The sequence below is a fragment of the Rattus norvegicus genome, chromosome 13, assembly GCF_021556685.1.
Source record: "Rattus norvegicus strain SHRSP/BbbUtx chromosome 13, alternate assembly SHRSP_T2T, whole genome shotgun sequence".
Classification (NCBI taxonomy): domain Eukaryota; kingdom Metazoa; phylum Chordata; class Mammalia; order Rodentia; family Muridae; genus Rattus; species Rattus norvegicus.
Window position 1 is genome coordinate 100719304 of NC_141546.1, and position 22276 is coordinate 100741579.

The 22276-nt window shown below is 45.7% G+C and overlaps 1 long non-coding RNA gene across 2 annotated transcripts; it reads left to right on the forward strand.

The window, feature by feature from the left end:
- The first annotated feature begins 6663 nt into the window (after positions 1-6663).
- LOC120096341 (uncharacterized) lies at positions 6664-21909 on the forward strand. 2 transcript variants are annotated; one of them, XR_015635755.1, is made up of 2 exons: positions 6664-6873; positions 20913-21909. It is a non-coding gene; the product is annotated as an uncharacterized LOC120096341 (long non-coding RNA). The 2 variants fall into 2 exon arrangements; XR_015635756.1 differs by lacking the exon at positions 20913-21909 and adding an exon at positions 17030-17318.
- The last annotated feature ends 367 nt before the right edge of the window (positions 21910-22276 follow it).

Here is a 22276-nt window from a genome sequence, read left to right on the forward strand (position 1 = left end):
TGAGACACATGTCTATCTGGTTGCTATTAGTGTTTTCGAAACTCCAAATGAAATGCTTCAGGCTAGCAACTAGAGGTGTTGATCAAACAATAGTTTCCCAGCCAACATCCAAACTGGGTGTACCCGGATGACTTTGCACTTAAGCACTGGAATTTGGAATATGTGGGTAAAGCCTGACTAATTACAGTGAGGACCACAGTAGAGCCATGGAGGATCCAGGCTTAGTATGCTGAGAAACACCTATGGAAATGCCTGTGTTAAGTGTGTAGCTTGCCTGAGAGACTGTCCGTGTGCCATTTCCAACTTCACAGCACAGAGAAACTCTGGACCAGGACACTAAATCATGAGGGTTCGGGGTAGCCTGCCTCTTTGCTTTCCTTGCACTGCTTTATACAAACAGAGCATATTCTAGGCATGAAAATAGAGGAGAAACATCCAGATATGAATTGTTGAAATAATTACAGGGAGATTTCACGACACACATACAGGGTCTGTTGACATGGAAGAAATACCTCCCCATCAGTCTGAATAAACTCTTACATAACAGCTAGGCTATAATAAAATCCTGATTCCAAATCAAATAAGTCTCCCAGACTTCTAAAATGAGTCACCAACAGCTCTATAAACATACAAAATACTTGACAAGGAAGACTCTGATAATTTTTTTTTTAGTAATTATGTCTGCAAATTGTTCCTTGCTGACATCACCATTAGAAATGGTTTCCCATAAGCTTGCCTTTCCTCGTCACTTCTGCTCATTCATCACTGATACTTGGGCCATGTCTATCATTAGTAGGTGATTCACAGGCTCTCTGTGATTATCCAGGCTTCTCCTTTATGGAGTTTGGTGGGATCGGGGTGAGAAAAGCTAAGGTGCTCAGGGGTTATGCTCCTACTGGTCCTTGTTTAGTGTACACTCACAGAACTGTCATATCTTTATTCTAAAATCACATTTCACTCACACACACACACACACACACACACACACCCTTTGCAAACATCTGGACATAAATACAATAAGGAGAAAGCTGGGCAGGGTCGAGGGCTCACTGAGTTGACATATTTTCTGTTTAAAGACATTCCCAAGCACTGGCGTCATCTCTCTTTGTGTTGGACATGAGACTTCAAATTCTGCTCCGACATGTGATCCACAAACCAGCTCTGAGCCAAACCCAAGCATCAGCTGCTGGGTCCAGCACTCGACACTGGCCAGTGATGAGTGCAGGAGAGTAAGAAGGGCTGTGAATGTGGCATTGCGGGGCCAGGAGACACAAAGGGCAGGCACAGCTAGGGCCCAGGGCTTCATCCCAGGAAAGAAGTAACATAGCTGGGGAAATTAAGTCAAAGGCCTAGGAAAGTGGTGGACAGGAGGAAGGCTTGGCTTAACCTGGGCCATTAAAATGGATGTGACCCAGAATAAACCAAGCCCTTGATTTCTCTGTAACTGTACTCATCTAGTGATAAACACTGGCTCTGTGAAACCCTGAGAAAGTAAAATATTTAAAGCCATTCAGAATGTGTCTAAATGGAATCTAGATTTCTCCCGGAATGACCCGAGTAGCTGGCATGCCCGAGGTTTTGCCGCCGGAGCGAAGGCAGCTGAGTAAGCAGAGGACGAGCAGAGGCCTTCCTTATCAAAAAACCTGTCGTCGCAGAGTCGAAGTCTTCACTTCACTTGGACACTTAGCATAAACACACAGGGAAAGGAAGATGTGTTTCATGGGAAGAGGAAGTTCTGGGCCTGCAGTCGTGTGGAAGAAAAGCTGTGTGCCAGTTGAGCATCCAGCAGAGCAGTGGACTTCGGACAAAGCCACACTGTGCAGCAAGGAGCAGCCAAATAGAGGTCACACTGAGTGACAGCTTCAGGCACTGATGAGACTGCATTGAGGAGTGTCTATCAAGCATGGTGTACCAGAAACACAAGGATGAGTAAAGGCTAGCCCCTCGTATTCAGGAGTCTGCAAAACAATGGATAAGGAATACTTGGAGGTAGACATTCAAGGCAGAGTGCAGTGGATGAGGGGCTGGCCACGTCACCCAGCTGTGGACACACACAGGCCTACCGTGGGGAGCTGGGAGAATGGAGTCTCCCCATGGGCACCCAGTTTCCTTTCTGTGCTTCTGGCTCCGGTTAACCATATCCCTGGAAATGAAAATAATGAGGCCTGCCCCTTTGACTTAAAAGAAACAACTGGAATAGCAGGCAGAGAACAGCAGAACAGGTAAAGAACAGATACTGCTGAAGAAAGTCAATCAGTAAGGGAGGAGAAGACAAAGGAGAAACAGACCCTCAGCAGTCACACTCCCTATGGGAGAAGAAGGGCTGTCTCTCTGCCTCCCCAGGAGTAAGCGTCTTCTGCATAGGACTAATCACAAGAGGCTCTGGCTAACAATTGTACTAGCAGCAGGAAAATCTGTCTGTCTGACTCTGTCCCCCCACCTCTCTGTCTCTGTCTCTCTCTGTCTCTCTCTCTCTCTCACACAGAGATTCTCACAGACACACACACAGACACAGACATACACTCAGACACACACACACACACAGATTCTCACAGACACACACAGACACAGACATACACTCAGACACACACACACACAGAGACACACTCTCTCACACACACATACACACACATACAGAGAGAGACACACACACTCTCACAGACACACACACACACATACAGAGACACACACACACACACAGACATACACACATACACAAGTGCTCACTTGATTTCATTTCCATAAGCTAATTTTCTAAACTAAAGTGTTAAGCTATTTGCTTAGTCAATGGCCGAAGATTTGTGAAGTGACTTCAGATGCATTGCAGAGTCCACATGGACAGACAAGATTAGCACTGAATGAGGAGGAAGGAGGTGGGCTACTCTTCTTACCCAAGGCCCCTTTGGGATGAGGAAGTCAAGGGATGAGAACCAGGAACCACTGTCAATTATTCTGAGGAACTATAAGAGTATGCAAGGTGACAGAAACTCGAGAAGTCCAACTGTGGCTCTGAACCAAGTTCACTCCGGGCTCTCTGAATTAAGCAAGACATGTTAAACTTGCTTCCTGTTCTGACAGCTGAGAACTCAGTTGGCTCGGACGATTGTCAAGGTGAGTCATGATGCCCCATGGAGTAGGCAGGTGAATGTGAGCTGCAGTGACCCCTGGGCTGGTGACTTTGAACTGGCGGAATGACTGACCTACATGGGATGCCTCTGAGGGGCCCAGAACCTTGACTGAGAACTGTCGCAGCAATCTGGGGGTCCTCTACTGTGCCACATTGGATCAACATATTTAATCCCAGAATGAAATGGAATAATGGTGACTTGCAAACATCACAAGTACAAGTTAGTGGGGAGAAATTTATTCCAAAAGGATTTTGTCCCATAAGATGTGGCCCACCTAGATGGGTGAAATACCCAGAATAGAATAGACTATTCTGGAGCTGATGTTTTAAATATAGTCAAAAGTATATTCAAGAAAAGAATTATTGAAAGGGAGACTAGGACTGAGGAAGGACATTGGAGGTGAAGGCTGGTGATGACATTGTGGGAGACAGATATGTTCTAATCATGATATCTCTGTGTGGGAGTGTCATAGCAAGACATGGCAACCTGTACAGTCAATATGCCTGGGTAATAATTTCTAAATTTTTGAAAAGTAAAAGAACACCCAATGGCTACTAAAACAGAGCCCCAGGACGTCCAGGGAGAAAAGGACTGTGGAATCGGTTATTCTGAATGAGACGTTCCCTCCTGCCAAGGTAGGCAATTACAGCAGCTTTTCCTGGGACCTCTTGTGTTCCTGGGCTACTGAAGGAAGGTGACATCTACTCCAGGAGGCAGGGGAGAGTCTCCTCTCTCCACTCATCCTTTCTGGAATAGCCTCATAGTCCTACCCCAGACGTGTCTTTCAGTTGATCCCAGATGCAATGGCGTTGACAACCAAGAGTAACCACCACAAAGGGGTTGGGAAAAAGCAAAGAGGCATAAATTGCAACCATAGTGCACTATAAGGAAGCATTCGTGGTTCCTATAACTGTCTAAATGTATACTGGCTCTCTGGCAGGTCAGGGGGTTCTTTGGAACAAGTCATATTTTTAAGCCTATATTAATCTATGCTGGTCAGTCCAAGAGCCAGTAATAATGTGTGGCACACAGGCCCATGAAGTGTGGATGGTCTGTATCAAGGAAAATGTCAACTCTCTTTCTCTTTTTTTCTTTTCATTTTTTATGTGTTTGTATATGTGGCGTGCATGTGTGTATGCATATATGCATGTATAGCACATGCATTTGTGTGGGGGAACATACATGGAGTACCTGTGGAGGGGTGGCACAAAACTGACATTAGGAATCTATCCATGTTCTACCTTATTCATAGGGCAAGGCATCTCAATCAAACCCAGAGCTTGACAATGCGACTGGTCTCCCTAAGCCACCTTGCTCTAGGATTCTTTGTCTCTCCCTTCTAAGACTAGAGGTACAGTGAAGGATGTCACACTCACCCGGCATTTATGTGAGTTGTGTGAGTGGGAGCTCCTGTCCTTGCAGTTATGCAGCAAAAGCTTTAGCTACTGAGCCCCCTCCCCAGCCCTTGTTTTACTTGCTTGATGCAGCCACGAGGGGTTTTAGGGCGATGCTGTGGGCTGAATTTCCGGCTCACATTCTCTCTCTGGTGGTCAGTAGTGATGGAGCAACAGAGACTGACCATCAGGGGCGTCCGCAGCTGCAGAGCTGAGGGCTGGCAGCTGAGTGTCCCCTCCTCGGACTCCAGCTTTCCCACTGCAGCTAAAAGAATTGCCAGTGGGAACTTCGAAACAACGTGTTAATTGTTAGATGCAGATGCCTGTTCAGGGACTACCCCCAGCAGTTGTTTTACAAAGCCTGCCTAGGTCAAGACCATTTATGGAAGGAGCTAAAGGGCAGTGATTCACTCCACAAGTATCTGTGGAATTTTCTGAGAAAGTACCGTCATGTTGATCAACATTGGCGAACACGGACTCTTGTTTTGTTTTGTTCTGGGTTTTGTTTTTGTTTTTGTTTTGTTTTGAGTCAGTACCATGCAGCCCAGGTTATCCTCAAACTCAAAATGTAGCTGAAGATGACCTTGAACTCTCGATCTTTTGCCTCCTCCTGCTCTAGAGTTCTGGGATTATAGGTTGATGCTACCATACCCAGCCTAATATAGGATCTTAAATTAGACCATCAACTTCCTTTAAAATAGGTACAACTGTGCTCAAGAATATTTTAAATGTGTGTGTGGGGGTGGGAGGGAGACTGGATCTTCAGCAGTGTTATCCCAGAAAAGAATGTCCTAATTGCTATTTCTTACAGCAGTGTAGATCTAGATATAAGCAGATAAATATGAACAGATACACAGAGAGGGCGTGTTTAAAATTTCAATAGGAAAAAAAGAACCTTTATTTTTTTAGATTTTTTATTGGATATTTTTTATTTACATTTCAAGTGTTATCCCTTTTGCCAGTCTACCCCCCACCCGGAACTCCCTATCCTATCCCCCCAGCCCCTGCCTCCATGAAGGTGCTCCCCCAGTCACCCACCCACTCCTTCCTACCTCCCCACCCTGGCATTCCCCTACATTGGGGCAATGAGCCTACACAGGACCAAGGGCTTCTCCTCCCATTGCTGCCAGACAAATGCCATCCTCTGCTACATATGCAGCTGAAGTCATGGGTCCCTCCATGTGTACTCTTGGGGTGGTGGTTTAGTCCCTGGGAGCTCCCGGGGGGGTCTGGTTGTTTGATGTTTCAAATAAGAGCAAGCTAACTCAACAGCGTATCTTAAGGAAGACCAAAATGGGTAAAGACGATCTAACACGATCTAACATGATCTGCGTTGGTGAAACCTTGACAATGACAGATCAAATCATCTCTTTAACTACATGACCATCATCACCCTGAAATCAGTACACCAGTCCTCACCAGTAAAGCACGACCTTTGTAGAAGGAGAAAACTCTTAGGTGGCAGGTAGATGGGGCGCATGCTCAAGGCTGCCTGCCATGGTGCAGCACATTGTTTTCAGAGAGGAACTGCTTTGCAGGGGAGCCCTGCAGACTATGAAGAAGTTATCCGTGCAGATAACTCCCTCTCTTCCTCCCTTAAAGTAAAAGGTTTAAGCCCTTCAAAGCGGGCAAACATCCACTGTTAGCAATGTTCAATGTTTTCAATCTTAAGAGAGCTGCCTAAGCCACCCTGAAACCTTTCCTGATCTTTCACCTGTCCCCTACTACCTAGAAACCTTGAGTAGCATACCAGAAGAGTTTAGTCATCTCTGGGAAAAAAGGGAGCACTTAGGGGGCAGAGGTGGTGAAAATAATGTTTGGCTGGAGAGGATCTACGGTGCCTGTGTGCTTGATGTCAGTGACTACTGATTTAGGAATGCTGGTGAAATTCCACAGTCCCCACATTCTGCAACGACCATCTATGTCCTTACCGTGGCTACTGCTCTAGCAGCTTGTGATGGGCATGTAAGAGTCAAAGGACACAAATGATTAAGACTAGCCAGGAAGGATGATGTAAGGGCATCTCCATTTCAGACCGCGGAGAACACAGCAAGGCTCTGCCTCGTGGATCACAGATAAAAATAGCTGCTGTCCGCTGGTGCCAGGTACTTTTCATGATCTGTCACTGAGAGCTCACAGCCAAACTTCATGAGACGGTGCTACATTACTCTGCCTTCCTTGCATGAGGAATCCAAGGCCACATGCGGTTTCGTCACTTGTCAAAGGTTAGCATTGCCGAGGTTAGAACTGGGTCCCACTTTGATCTGGTTCCAGAGCCTGATCTCTTTACTGGTGTGTGGAGCGGACCGCAGGGAAACTGCTGCTCTCAGGATGAGCTGCAGCTGTCTCAGGTGAGCTTTGTTGAGACCTCATGAAACTGTCAAATAGTTGTTGCCTCTGGGGGGAAAGTGGGTGCTTCCCACCGTAGAGCGAAGGGGCCAGGACAAGGTTCCATGTGCTGCTAGAGTATAAAGTAGCCCTGGTGATAAAGGACCTCAATTTAAAGAATTCTGCGGGTGTCACAGCTGTGGGCCCACTCAGTATATAACTAAGGAAAAAGTCACCTAAAATTAGACCTGAGTATTATTATTAGCGGTGCGGATTCAGTAATGAACCACTCTCTAATTCCTGCCAGAAATAGGTAAAGCAAAGCCTGTTGCTTCTCACTATGACCTGTACCCTTAATGATGACGTCACTCCCGTGGAACTTGAACCTCCCTTATGAACTGGCCATCTTTGTTTTCAAGTCTCAGTTCAGTCACAAAATCCGGGCTCATTTAGAGGGCATGGAAAAAAATGAATACACGTGCACAGTTATTGTACCCCGGAGTCTCGTCCCACTGATGGCTGGGCGGGAAATAACAGAAAGCAAGACAGCAGAGACAATGACAGCATTTCTTCCTCAGAGATAATCAGGGAATATGCTAGAAAGGTGGACTGACCTCAATTTGCCTTTGAAGGGAGGAGGAGGAGAGGAGGAAAGGAGGAGGAGGAGGAAGAAGAGGAAGAAGAGGAGGTAGAGGAGGAAGAGGAGGAAGAGGAGGAGGAGGAGGAGGAGGAGGAGGAGGAGGAGGAGGAGGAGGAGGAGGAGGAGGAGGTAAAGGCCAAGTCATCTCAGAAGGAGGTTGGAAAAGAATGTGGTTTGACTGGAGATACCAAAGAAAAGCAAGAGCTAAGCTAAGGGAACTCAGAGCATTAGCTGTCAGCTCCAGGCCATCCTAGTGCCCAAGCTAGGGCCACACAGACATCCACCTCAGCTGGGATGGGAAGGAAGGAGACTAAAGAGAGCAGAGTGTTGGGTTGCTACAGCATGTGAGCAAGAATTGGCTGTCTAAAACGGTGCCATTCTATGTCCATGAGAGGATACAATGTTACCTCAGAAAATGGCTATAGACGGCTAAAAAGCCAAAGGGCACTGACCTGTGATATATATATATATAAAATCATTATAGGCACTGTTATGGGGAAAATGTAGGGCAGAAGGGGCAGAAGTCAAGGAGGAGAGGCAGGAAGGCGGAACAGGCTGATGGCTGAATGTAAGGAAAGCAATGTCCCTAATTGTGAAGAGTTTATGCTGGTATAACCTTTACTCTCTAGTCTATTGGCAACTGCCAAATAACAAGCGTTGCAATAAGCGTGAAACTGTTCTGCATGGCTGAATTGTCCCAGTGGTTAAGGGGAAGGAAAGATGAGAGCATGTTGTGGTCATCAATTTGGATTTTCTACCAAACCTTAAAAACATTCATCAGGAGAACTAGGAAGGCACCTCTGGAGCACACCTCTGGAGCACACCTCTCTGGAGTACACCTCTCTGGAGTACACCTCTCTGGAGGACACCTCTAGAGGATACTCTGGAGGACACCTCTAGACATGCCTATGAGCTGTTTTCAGAGGAGACTAGCTTGGAGAACTGAGTGGATGAAAGCTACCCTGAGAGGAGCTCCATCTCACAGGCTGGAGATGGGAGAAAGAAAGGGGAAGCAAGCCCTGGATTAAGAGTTTCTTCCTCAGTGGATGTGGTTTTAGGAATATCAGACTCCAGCTTCTTCAGCCTTGGAACACAGACTTACAGCAGTGAGGTACATGGACCTTGGAGGCCTTCACCCTCAGACCTGGGATACACCCGTGGCTTCTCAATCTGTGTTCTCAAAAGCATCTTGTTCTGAGTTCCCTAGCCAATGGCCCAGCTCTTCAGTCTACAGAGGACTGTTGTGTGGCCACTGAGTATTCCAGGCTATTAACTTCCTCTTGTTATTGTATGCATTCCTTGAATGTCCTAGTACAAGGATGAATTGTCACTCTTTTCAGATCTGTCACCATCGATCTGATAATTAATGACTGAGCCTGGAAGAGAACCATTTTCATACGAATAGGAAATTAACCTCCAAGGCAGCATGGCTTAGTGAGAGTGCAGTCCTGTGCAACTACCAATGTCTATTGAGTTAAATGTTGTGCGTGCTCTTGCCAAAGAGTACACTCAAAAAACAAACAAACAAACAAACAAAAAACCACAAAGGCATGAATGAATTAAGTGCTATTAACCAAGAGAAAATAATTCCATATTTAATGTCATGTAAAGGCATTTGGCTTATTATACAAGCATAAATTGACTCTGTTACTATTATCTATTAATAATGGCAGTGTGGAACCAAGGTCTACAGTGGCTGCTGAGGTCAATCTTAAAGAGATGACTCACGCATAAGGCCAATCTACATAAATAGCATGTGCTAAGATTGCCATCTGGTAGAACAATCTACATCACAAGACTCCACGTTTCCTGTTACCAGGGTAAGTGCATTTCAAGCATGAGGGAGAACTTTTATCAAGTTTCTCTAAGTCCCTTTACTTTGAGACTAAAGGGGCTTACACAGGGAGGAGGGGAAGGGAAAGTATGAGGCACAGGCTACTCTCTCATCCCCCCAGATTCCCTCCTCACAGGAGAAGAGAAAGGCTCTCTTGGACATTATCACTCCTAACATTGAGTCTGTCAAATTCGCCTACTTGCTCTTTAACTGTGCTCTTCAGGCAGCAGAACTGGGACTTGAAAATGAATGGATGCATTTGAAAGAGTTTTAAAGAGTTTCTCATACCCCGCTTCCTACTTTCCCTCTTTCTCTTCATATTTTTTTTTCCTTTTTTGTGTCTTCTATGAAGAACTGAGTGTGTGTCATCAAATCTACTCAAGGGAAGCCATATACCCTAAGCACCTCTCTGTTTTGTACTAAGGATGTGACATCTGAGATAATTCTAATGTGAAACCGGTAGTTTCAGATTTTCTCTCCTGTCTTAAGTAGAGCCTGCCCTGAATCCTATCTCAGGCAGATGAGGAGCCTACTCCCCCACAACCCTGGTACACCACCTAACCCTCCATTTCTCTCTGTGGAGATTCCAGGTCCACCCATCCACAAGTCCTCCAACAGTGTCTGGTGTTTTCACAACACAGGATGTGCCAGCATTTCTACTCTTAGTTCAGATTCTTTCCTGATGTTTGATTTTCTTCAGATTATTGCAGATTTGGAATTTTGCAGTGCCACAAGCTAGATTCCTTTATATGGCTTCTCTTTCAGCACAGTGTACCTCTGTCTGTGCCTGGCTTCATGAGCCAGATGTATGTGTCTTTCTCCCATAGCCAGAACTATGTATGGCGCGACAGTGCTAAGAGAGCTCATCGCGAGCCGAAGCCATTGGATCTGCCACAGAGGGAGACAGCAGCTGATGGCCACTGGTGTATTCCTGTTACCCAGCCATCTCAAGCTCAAGGAGAAGGCAGGTTTGATGAGAGAGCTGTGACCTGTGGCCCTCCTGAGAAAATAACGAGGGGGTAACTGATATACACTTCAGGACGTAATTACCTGTGGCTGGTAAAAAGCTCTCCCAAATTGCATATAATTTACATTGTGTGTAATTTAAGTAAATAGGTACCTCTCCTTTTTTTTCTCTGTTCATGGCACACTCATATTGTTAAAAAAAAAATCTCAGCCTCTTGTTAGTTCTTTGTTTTCTCATGATTTAGAGAACAAAATATGAAGCGAATGATGATAATACTCAAAACTAACGTTTATTGCACCTTCCACCTGGAGAGATGCCGGGTCCTGTTTTGAACAGTGTACACATCAGCTTAAGTATCCTTGATTCGGGCAGAGTTGATTCCTGAACTTGTGAAGAGAAACCGAAAGAAGCATTTCTTCCACAAGTCATAAGAAAATGACCTTAGCTGCAGAGAACGATGCTACCTACATAGCCTCAGAAAGACATTGTTTAGATGGGAGCATCACCATGTGACCTACAGCAAACTAAAGAAAGACTCTTCCTCAGAATCCTCCAAGACTGGATTGACAGAGATCAAATTTTTTAGAGTCAGACTCTGATTCTATCATCTATCTATCTATCTATCTATCTATCTATCTATCTATCTATCTATCATCTATCATCTATCTATCATCTGTCTATCTATCATCTATCTCTTATCTATCTATAATCTATCTATCTCTTATCTATCTATCTATCATCTATCTATCATCTATCTATCTATCATCTATCTATCTCCTATCTATCTATCTATCTATCTATCTATCTATCTATCTATCTATCTATCATCTATCATCTATCTCTCCCTCCCTCTCTCTGCATCAAGTATCTTCCTCACTCGTTTGCCGCCTTACTCTTACTCAGAGTCTCCCACTGAACACAGAGCTAGACTGCCCGGCTGGCCTGGGAACCCCACAGATCCTTCTGTCTCTCCATCCCTAGCACAGACATCACATTTGGCTTTTCACATGGGTGCTAGAGACCTGGTTTGGGTCCTCTTCTTGTGCAGCAGCTCCTAGAACCTTCTTTCTAGTCTTCCAGGAGATTTTCAGTCTCTGAATTCCCAGTGGTGGCCATCGTCTACGACCCCTGTCCTTATTGCCTTAATCTCTAAAGCCCCGGGGACTTCTCTAGTCTTTCTTGTCTCGAATGTACAGCTGGGACTTAACAAAAAAATAAAAATAAAAATTCAGCCACTTTCAAGAAAAAAGTAAAAGGAGAGGACAGTGACAAGGGTCACTGTAGCATTGCCATTAATGCCACCTGCAAGAAAATCTCAGCGTCACAGTTAAGGTAAAGGTAAGCTTGGCTTTGGGATCTATTTCAAAAATCCAGGAATCCATCTGACATAGTCAGCATTACTCCCTGGAGACATCTACCATCATGGCTCTGGGAAGCCAGCCTGCATGTCACATTTCCCTTCAGCTGGTGTACCAAGAGGACAGCCCCACCAATCACTGAAGAGTCAACTGTGTATGTCCCGTCTCTAGAGACGCCAGCAGGACGGAGGGGAGCAAAGAGTGCTAAAACAAAAGCAAGGCTCTTCTCACAGTTAACAAGGCCCCATATCCCACAGCACACTCTTAATTCTATCATCCATCCTGGAAAGGATGTTCACAGCATTCATGGGTCAAGACGCAAAACCTTCCATTCCCACGGCAAACAGCATTCGAAAGAGGGGCATGATGTACAATTAAGGTTTGTTGGGATTTTTCTTTTCTTTTCACATGTGGCAATATTTATCTTCAAAGTTCCCCTCTCGGGCAGCCAGGCTCCTTTACGGAGCAGCTGGTCTGTGTGGCCTCATTGTGACATGACTCGTGTGATTCGGTAGCTCAATTGTCCCATGGCTGGGTGGAATTCGTGAACCGCACACTATTGTTCTAGACTGCTTTCCTTTTAGTAAGAAGCCACGTTTTTCTCCAGCGTTCAGGACTGGGATTCGAATTAGGTGGAGCCCTTGAGATATTTCTATCCCGACTCCCTCTGTTCAGCAATGGCATTAAACAAAACAAATTATTGCATTTAAACAGAGAGGTGGCAGCGGGGCCTGAAGAGAGAAGCAGACTGGGAATTTAAGATATGACCGGGCTTCGTTTTACGTAGGAGTGCTTGTTAACAAACGCTCAGATCTAACGACTACAAGCTGCGAGCATCTTCTAATTAGTCCTGGCTGTTCTCAGAGAAAACAGTAAAATACGGAGTCTCTTAAAAGAGGCCTTTTTGGCTAACTTTGCACTGAACAGACATTAATAAATGCTCTCAGTTACTTGTGACACTTTCCTTCAGTGATGAAATGGCTACAGTGCTGCCAGACCTGTTAAAACAAAACAAAACTCTAAAAGCAATTTATATTCTCATTCAAAAGAAGTTCCTTGTATGTTTCGCTGTCATCGTTGCTTTCTTAGAAATAACGTTCTGTAATGTGAATGGATCAGTCAAAGGACTTTGGAAGAAACAAACAAACAAACAAACTGATAAATCCAGAACCTTGTGTGGGGCCTAAATTTTAGGATACCTGGCAACGTGAAGGCTGGAAAGAGGACTTAGCGGTAAGAGTGGGTGCTGCGCTCCCAGGTTCAGTTCCCAGGAGCCCCTCCCACTCACGTGCCCATCTGTAACTCCAGGATATCCGGCACCCTCTTCTGGCTTCTGTGTATGAGCATGTACGCACACACATCCGTGTATGAGCATGTATGCACACACATCCGTGTGTGAGCATGTATGCACACACAGTGCTGCAGAGGACGGCTTGAGAGAAATGAATGTGATGGAGTCAGCACACACGCGACTTTTTCCAGGAAATTTCCGTTTTCACGTGATGTGAAGCCATCGCTGTTGCTAAACTTCATTCTCAGGGAAATGTTAAGCAACCGCCGGCTGTCCCTACCACAACAAAATGTTTGGATTCTGGTCCAAACTTTGACCTAAAGCTCTACAATCTTCACAGCGGTCCAGACCAGTCAGGGTCCGGCTCCACACTGCCACCAAGGCTCCAAACCAGACTCCCAGTCCTTGCTCCAGTCTGTTTCTTTCTTGGGTCCCCAGTAAACACAATCCCTGGGGGCTGTGCACTGAGCATCAAACACCGTTTCCTGCATCCCAGTGCTCTCAGCAGGGCCTACCTTCTTCTGTGTTCTGGTCCCTAATATCCAGGAGACCTCAGCTGGAGACAACCACATGTCCCTACTGGCTCATAGGAGCCATTCCTTCAGGGACTCTTATGGCCTTTAATCGTAAAGCCTTTGTCTCAAGGAGGCATAGGTGTTGGTTTTGTTCAGCTTCTTGGCTTCTACCACCCTCACTCAGAGGATCTCATCTCCCCCCACATTCCATAGTCTCACAAGCCAGATGTTAAGAGGCTCTCTCTGCTTACCTGAAGGTCTCCTGTAGCTCTAAGAGCTATGGGGTTGAATATTCTCTGATCACCCAGCCTCCTATACCAGACCCCCAACAGGATCATCCACCTTCCCTTACTCCACATGAAAGGTGGGACCTGAGGAGCATCTGACTTCTCCTATAGGATCCAGGGTTTGTAGTCTCAGAAGAAGCTCTATATTACCGGTTTAGTCTGAGTCTTCTTCCCCTATTGGGCCCCTAGTGAAAAACAAAACAATACACACACACACACACACACACACACACACACACACACACACACACACACTCCAGGAGGTCAACACCTGCATATCTGTCTCTTTGATTCATTGCCCTGCTAAGTTGAAGGTCAATACTGAAGATGGCAGCCATACATCCCTCCCTTACTGCAATCCCCCTTCCCACCTGCAGTCTCCCCAGGATCTTCTGTCTCCTATAGTAACAGCCAGGCTGCCCTGCAGCTGCCTGCTGATATCCATCCCTGGTCTGCTACCTCCTACAGAGACAGCTACCACATCAAAACTTCCTCTGCAAGCACACATCACACAGCTTTACCTCTGTTGCTTGTCTCTTCTCCTTCTCCACATTAGGGACGACACCTCTGTTCTTCCCACACTCATCTTCACCGTCATCATATCTTACTGACTACACCAAGTGTTGCTGAAATCCTGTCCCATCAGGAGATGGAAAGAGCATAGACCCTTCCTTCGGAGGTCCCAACAATAAGTCGATTCAACCCAAGTTCACTCAGAGAAATCGCCAATTATCAGGCTTCCTTACAGAGCACATGTAAGAGGTGATGGGCTGGAATTATGGGTACTTTCCCTAAAAAGACCACACTGAAAAGTCTTACCTAGAATGAATGATGGTTTTCCCATAACAACATAAATGGAGCCTCCCCTCCCTGGCCTACATACTGTAGTCTCTCCCAGAGGCCATGTGCAATTAGCAAAGAGGTGCAATTAGCCAAGAGCTGAATACTCAGCTGAGGGCTGTGGCACTCCATGCCTCTCGTGAGGTTGACATGCTGGTCCGTGCAAAGAGTCACCAATCCCCACCCCACACCCTTTTTTTGCCAAGTGGACCCGACTGAACTCTGAAAGATGGTGATTGATTGACTCAAAGAATAGTCCTGTACAACAACCACAAAACAAGGTTTGACTCTCAGAATATGAAGTTGGGCAAATGGATCTTATCAGTAACCCCACATGTAATCTTGAGGTGACACACCGTAAGTTCATGGGAATTTAAGGGTCTAATCCCAAACCTTGCCCGATGCTCTGGAAGTTCTTGTTTAAGCCATTGTTCTGCATGAACTGTTGGAGCCGTTCCCGTCTGCCAGGCTGAGAGGCTGAGTTATTTATGTGAACATTCTCCATCAGCATGGGACACAAACAAGTAGATGGGAAATGTCTTGACAATCCTGTCATCTGAGTCACGACAGGATACGACGCGATTCCCATCTTCTCCCAGGGGACACGCTCCAAAGCCACCTGTGTTTTCCAGATCCAGTCATTGCTCTCGCTAAGGCTGAACCTCAGCCATAGCCTGCCATGCCTTCTTCTCTGGGCCACACGGTTTGCTTCAGCAGGATCTGGATTATTGTCAACCAGCATCAGATGAACCATATGCTGTTTACTCCCCTATATGCCTGCTTGATTTCTGTCTCTTAGAGAAGACTTTTTACCTTAACTTGTCTCTAAATCTATCAGGAAAGCGTCTTCGTTACCTGAGTGTGTCGTCATCAGACTTCGGTGAATGACTGCTCATTGACATGGAATATATTGAGTGATTATGCACTAAGTACAGAGTATTAGATCAGATACAATTAATTATGTAAAAATGAAGGGCGAATGTTGAAGGCTCAGATCCAATTCACGGAATAAGCCACACGTGCAAATTCAAAAGAGCAATATCCTATAGTGTGTAGTTTAATGACAGATACAATAAGAGGAAACAAAGTCATGGAGAGTTTAATAGAAGCAGTGGCATTAGAAGGAAACCCACGTAAGTTCCACCTTGGGTAAAGGCGGGATCTCTCTTCTAGGCATTGTGGATGGAGCTGTCAGTTGGTGAGAAGAGGTTTTCACTGTGCACTGTGAGATGTCTAGTAGCCCCTCACCAAGTCAGGAGATCAAAAAACCACCCTATGGAGAACAACTGGGTAAAGACGATGTCACCTGAGTGAATTTTTCAGCTCAGCCTTAGAGAGGAATCGTCTGTGCTGAGGAGAGAAGCCAGACAGCTAAGGACAAGGATGGCTGAAAACACTGTGGAAGCAATGAGCGACAAGAGTGAGGAATTGTCTGGGAGAAACTAAGAAGGGAGCGGGCCTCTGGCTGATGTAGCCCAACTTGCAATTGTAGCTAGTTTCGCTCTTGGACTGATGTCTTGAAAGTGATGAGAATCTTTAAAGTTCAGAGTTTTTCAAGAGCAGACCTTGTGGAATTCTTCCAGAGAACAGGCAGTTGCATAGAACTAGTTATCATGGGGATATACCTTGATGTCATGCAAAGGTCCTGTAGGAGGAGGTGGGACGGCTAAAGGAGGCAGGAGCTCTTTCTTTACTGGGTTAGGTGTTTGCCTATGAAGTAGAAAGCTAACTGGAGTGCTAGGACTACACTGCTAGAAGGCACATTTCAAAACAGCAATGTTTTCACAATTCATCATAAAATCTCTTTCCACAGAGCTTTTTTCCCAGCCTGGATCCATGTGAGTGAAATCCCAGTCAGGACCATTCATGGCCTCTGGTTTTCCCCAAGTGCCTGATGGAGCAGGTCAGCTTAGACACTAAGCTCCAAGCCTGACAGGGAGAAAATGTTGCTTCCAACAGTCACTCACTCTACTTATGACTCTGGAGGCAGGGACAGAGAAAAGACCAACTAGAAAAGACTAACAGTATAGTACCCCATCTGTGTGCAGGAAGGGACAGCTTTAGCAGGCTCCTTGTCTCCTTCCCGGATTCATCTTGTAATGGTTCTGAGAGGCCTGAGCAGCCCAGTGAGTCAGTCAGAAATATACCCTTTAAAAACAAAGAAAGGCAAAAGAGCCCTATTTGACCCCCCCCCCTAAGTTGTTCAGATGCTTCCTGGTTTTGCTTGTTTTCAAGTCTCCAGGCAGGCAGGTACAAAGAAGTGTCTGTCAAGGTCATCCTTTATGAGGGAATTCCAGGGGCTAAGAGTGGGACAGTGGGCTATCTCTGAACCCTGGCCAGTCCTGTTGAATTAATATATTTCTCTCTCTCCTTCCTTCCTTCCTTCCTTCCTTCCTTCCTTCCTTCCTTCCTTCCTTTTTCCTTCCTTCCTCTTGCCTGGCCTCCAGCACCAGAGGACCAAGCGGCAGCTTCTCAAAAAGAGTTCATTTTTTTGTGATTTTGGGATGTTACATTACTCTCCAATTTGAAATGCCACAAAGGAAAAGATTCTGGAGAAATTTCTCCCTCCTCCGCTGTGAGACAAAACTACTCTGTTGCACAGAAACTGTGAAGTTATTGGTGAACACTGAGGATCTCGATGCATGGATTCTTTTGTGTTACTGATCAATATTAAGCATGGATTTTACTCTTCTTCTGAAGGGCTTGGCTTAAAAATAAACTAGTGCAGCACTTTCATCCAGTCCTATACCTGACTTGCACCAAGACCTATTCTTAGACCGATATATAAAGGACTTGCCACGCCCTTCAGGATTAAGGAGCACTGACCTTCAGAACACAGTCTTTATGTGCATGTCAGAGTATTTTTAAGAATGGGAAAATCCAGGATACGGATAAACAACAACCAGTTCCAAGTGAAAGTTATTTTTAGACCTGAGATTCCAAAGTATATAAAGCCACAGATATCAGAACGGTTCTCACCCTAGTAACGAGCCTTCGTGTCCCCTCTATATACTGCTCATCCTTTTTAGCATGTGCTCACACTCTTGGGGATACACACACACACACACACACACACACACACATACACACGTTAGATTTTGGGGAGTGGAGGGGACACAGTCTATATAGCCCAGGATAGACAGCCTCAAACACTTGTGTGTGTGTGTTGGGGACGAAGCATAGAGAAACATACAAATATGTTCTTATGGAGGCTTGGTTTTTTTTTGGGGGGGGGGTTCTTGTTTTGTTTTGTTTTGTTTTAAGACAGGGCCTCTCACTAAATCTAGAGTTCACTAGCCAGAATCCAAACCAGGCTAACAACACCCTGGGGGCAAGATGGCTCCCATCTTTTATCTCCGATTTAGGTGGCAACTGTGTTTCACTGCATTGGTGAGAGGTTGACTCCACAGTCCAATATAAATTGCTCTGTGTGTGTGTGTGTGTGTGTGTGTGTGTGTGTGTGTGTGTGTGTGTGTTTGCACGCGCGCGCTAAGGGGATGTTCAAAAAACATGAGTCCTTACCTGGCTCGCTGCCTTTGATAGCTATACAGCAAACCAGAAGTGTTTCTCACACCGCTGTGCCTGGAACTGGGGAAGAATCCAGGTCCTCGGGCCTGAATGGTCCACATCTTGCTTACTAGTGACTTTTCCAGCCCAGATCCTCTTGCCTCACCTCCCAAGAGCCAGGATTACCAGCACTAACAGACCTGGCTATTATCTACTTATGTTAACATCCCGGCTCACAATGAAGGGTTAAAGTACACGAGTTTTCTTCTGATGAAAGCCCAGCGTTTGTGAGGCTTTTCCACAAACCTTAACTACGTGCAAGTTCTCCTACAAGCATTCAAATGTGTCTACTCCTCCCAACAAGGTTTGGGCTCTCAAGGGCAGACACTCTCTTCCCTAGTGCCATTATCATTGTCCAGTCTCTGAAAGTTTGTCAGACAGTCCATTGAAAAGTGTGAGATCTCCTTGCATAGGACTGCATATGAAATCTCTATCAGAAAAGAAAGTCTCTCTCACTTGTGCTGACCCAGAGCTCTCAGCAGAGGAGCCCGTGTATTCCCACGCCTTTGAGTTCATCTGAGTCTCAGACACTCAGACACAGGAGCACTAACAGGTCTCCCACATTATACTAAGCTAGGAGGACATCTGCTGCCCCTAAAGAGCTAATGGACTCTAAAGATAGAATGAACTCTCAGCCCCCTCTACAAAGAACAGTGGGTGTATAGTTCTGGCCCTTGGAAGAAACCAGTTTCTCCTTTTATCCAGATCATCTGAGCGTAATTAGAGCCCAGAAACTGCATCCTAGTCATTAAAAAAATGTCTTAGTCAATTAATTAAAAGAATCTGGTATTTCGTTCAATATAATCCAGTGGGAAGAGGAGGAATGCAGCGAGAGATATAGGGCAGTCGTAGCTGGGAGGGACAGGGAAAGGCTTCTGGGCCAGTCCGATTACTTTGGTATATGTTTGAAATTTTCCATAATGATAATACATTTCAAAGCTCTTTCTAGAGTCATTCACTTATTTTGAGAGCGAAGCCTTCGAGTGTCCTCTTTCAAAGAGGAGCGCCATCTCCTTAAGATCCTCCCCTCCTGTGTATTTATTTAAGTTAGTAGACAAAGTAACGCATTTCATCGTGGCATTTTTATGCATAAATGCACTGGACTCGCCCTCACCCATCCCCTCCCAGACTGCTCCCCTCCAGCCCCCCAGTGAGGTCTCTGCTTTCGTGTCCCACGTATTCCACGACTCCCTTAAAAGTGTGTTCTCTAAGCTAGGTTCTCTAAGCTGGGTGCAGTGCTATCCACCTGAAATTCTGCAGTTCACTCACTGAGCGGATGGGTGCAGGATGTTGGAGTTGAAACTAGTCAGTGCTACACCGAGAGATCTGACGATGACGACGACGACGACGACAGCAACAACAACAACAACAACAACAACAACAACACACATGTCTTCCAAGTTTAATTCACACTGGGAAAACATTCTTGCCACAGTAACAGTGAAATTTGGGGGACACCGAAGGATAGCATAAACAATAAGACACACACCCCCAGAGATGCAAATGTTCGCTTCATCAATTACAATCAGAGAGATGGTAGAGAACACTGTGTAATGTCCCTGGAGTCGGCCATCTCATCTGTAACCTCTGAAAGCAATGGCCGCTGTGTCGCTCAGCTTCGGAAGGTAAAGAGGCTAACATGGGGGAAATGATCTGATGCCATAGGTGCTTAGCAGTAAAACTGACGCTTGTTTTTTTTTTTCACAAAACCACCCACAGGATACAAGAAGTTGAATTATATAAAGCACACTTTATATCCCCTTCCCTACCAAGACCAAGTGAACAAAAAGCAGAATAGACATTCGCTTGGACGTGTGTTCATCCTTCGTGCCTTGAGGGCCATTTGTACAAGTTGGATGGTGCTGGGTGGGATGCAGATTGATAGATCTCATTGCTCTAAAATTCTGTAGTGTGGTAGTAGACAGATATATAAGTCTGTGGTGTTCTGGGAGGACACTGAGCTCTGCTGGAAAGGGGCCAGTGAGTGGTTAATCAAGAACTCAATTAGGCCATCCTACTGACAAGGAAGCCCTCCTTCAGAAGCCTTCCAGGAAGGGGTTGGGGATTTAGCTCAGTGGTAGAGTGCTTGCCTAGCAAGCACAAGGCCCTGGGTTCAGTCCCCAGCTCTGAAAAAAAAGAAAAGAAAAAAAAAAAAAGAAGCCTTCCAGGGCTCTCAAGTAGACCCCGGCCTCCTTTGGCCATATCCTAGGTAACACATGGGAAACCACCAAAACATATCATTCCCAGCGGAAGAACACCAGAGCAAACAGCCTCTGGCATGCCCACTTATTTCAAGACAGTGCATGTGAACTGCTAATAAACAGAGAGAAAAATTTCAGTGAGAGGCAGAGTGCCTCTGACTGGAGAGTCCAGTGGGAGGGCTGGGAGGTGGGAGAGAACGGCGAGGGGGAGCCCTGCCGCGCCCCCCTTGGACATCAGGAGACCCTTGGAGTTTCTGCCTCTGGGCAGGGAACAAAGAAAGCTCGGAAACTGACAGAGATGTCTAGCTGGCAGGACAGCAGAGTGCGGAGGAGAGGCTCCAAGTCACTAGCTCCGCCTCTTTTCTATTGGCGCTATAAATACCGTTCTGAAATGTTACGGTAACTTAAGGAGTCTCTTTTAGGAAGCATTTGGTAGTGAGTCATCAGAGAGCTATGTGTGCACCCTGCTGTGACTAGGCAGAGCTCTCCCCTTGTCTCTCAGGATGTCTGTTTTAGAATCCTCCTCCTGTGACAAAAAAGAACTTTTATCCTTTACACACAGGTTGTCTCTGCTGCCCTGGCATGGCAAGTTGCTCTTCCGCCTTGCGCGGTAGACTTCTAGGAGAGGAAGAGAAGAGCGGCAAGCCTGGATGGCATGAATGGGATCCACTTTTAGAAAGACAAAGATGAAACTAAAAGCAGCGTCCGAACTGTTTCCGGAGCAAGACCTTGAAAGTGAATTGGGCCCAAGCCTCATTCAAGGAAAGGAGGAACTGTGTCTTATTCCCAAAAATGCTGGATGTGTACTAGTATACTACTAACTAATATCCTAATTACACGTATCTATTACATGGGCATATGCAGAAACAGTAATACAGAAACAGGGCTGCTACTTTTTCACAGACGTGGAGGTGTCTGCCTGTCATGTTTCATCTGGTATCACCCCATGCCTGCAGCCAAGCTGCCATGCTGGCCACCCACCTAAGTAAGTGCCACACACTTTCCCCCTGGGAGTCCTCCCTTAAGAAAGTCCTCTAGCCCATAGTTACCAACAAGGTTCTAAACTGCAGACATATGCTAGCACCCTAATGACCTGACAGAGAAAGGGCCTTTGGTCTATATTTAACCCTGCCAAGCCCTACGCATTGGTTATGGGCCTTAAGTTGTTATAGTTTGAATACAGTGAACTAGTATGAATAGTAACACATGTCTACTGCACAGACACATGAAGAAACAGTAATGCAGAAGTGTGGTTGCTACTTTTCCACAGACATGGAGATATGACCTGCCATCTTTGTGCTGGCTTGTATAGCACAGGAAGACACAGGCTCAAGGACCATTGCCTGCTTCTTTGTGTGCTCTTAACTTCTCCTAAGACCTGTGTGACTTAAACCAATTGGCTCATGGTTTTGTTTGGTTTGGTTTAAGACGGAATATCTATGTAGACACAACTGGCCTGGAACTCACTGGGACTCAGACTGACTTGACGTCACAGATGCTTCCTGCTCCTGTGTCTTAGTTTGCTTACCTGTTGTTGTGATAAAAGCCATGACCCAAAACAACTTGGAGAGGAACCGTTTCATTCATCTTTCACTTCTGAGAAGGCAGGCCAGCGAACTCAAGGCAGGAACCAAAGAGGCAGGAACTGAAACAGAAGCCATCGAGAAACACTGCTCACTGGTTTGTTCCCCACAGCTTGTTTAACCTGCTTTCTTATACAGCCAGGATCACCAAATAGGGGTGGCACTGCCCACAGTGGATTGGCCTTCTCACATCAATCATTCATAAAGATAATGCCCTATAGACTTGACCAACGAATGGAAGCAATCAATTATGGTTCCCTCTACCCAGATGGTTCTAGTTTGTCAAAACCTATAACAAGCATAGGCAGCTCAGAAAATTTATATTCCTCACTAATATTTCTAT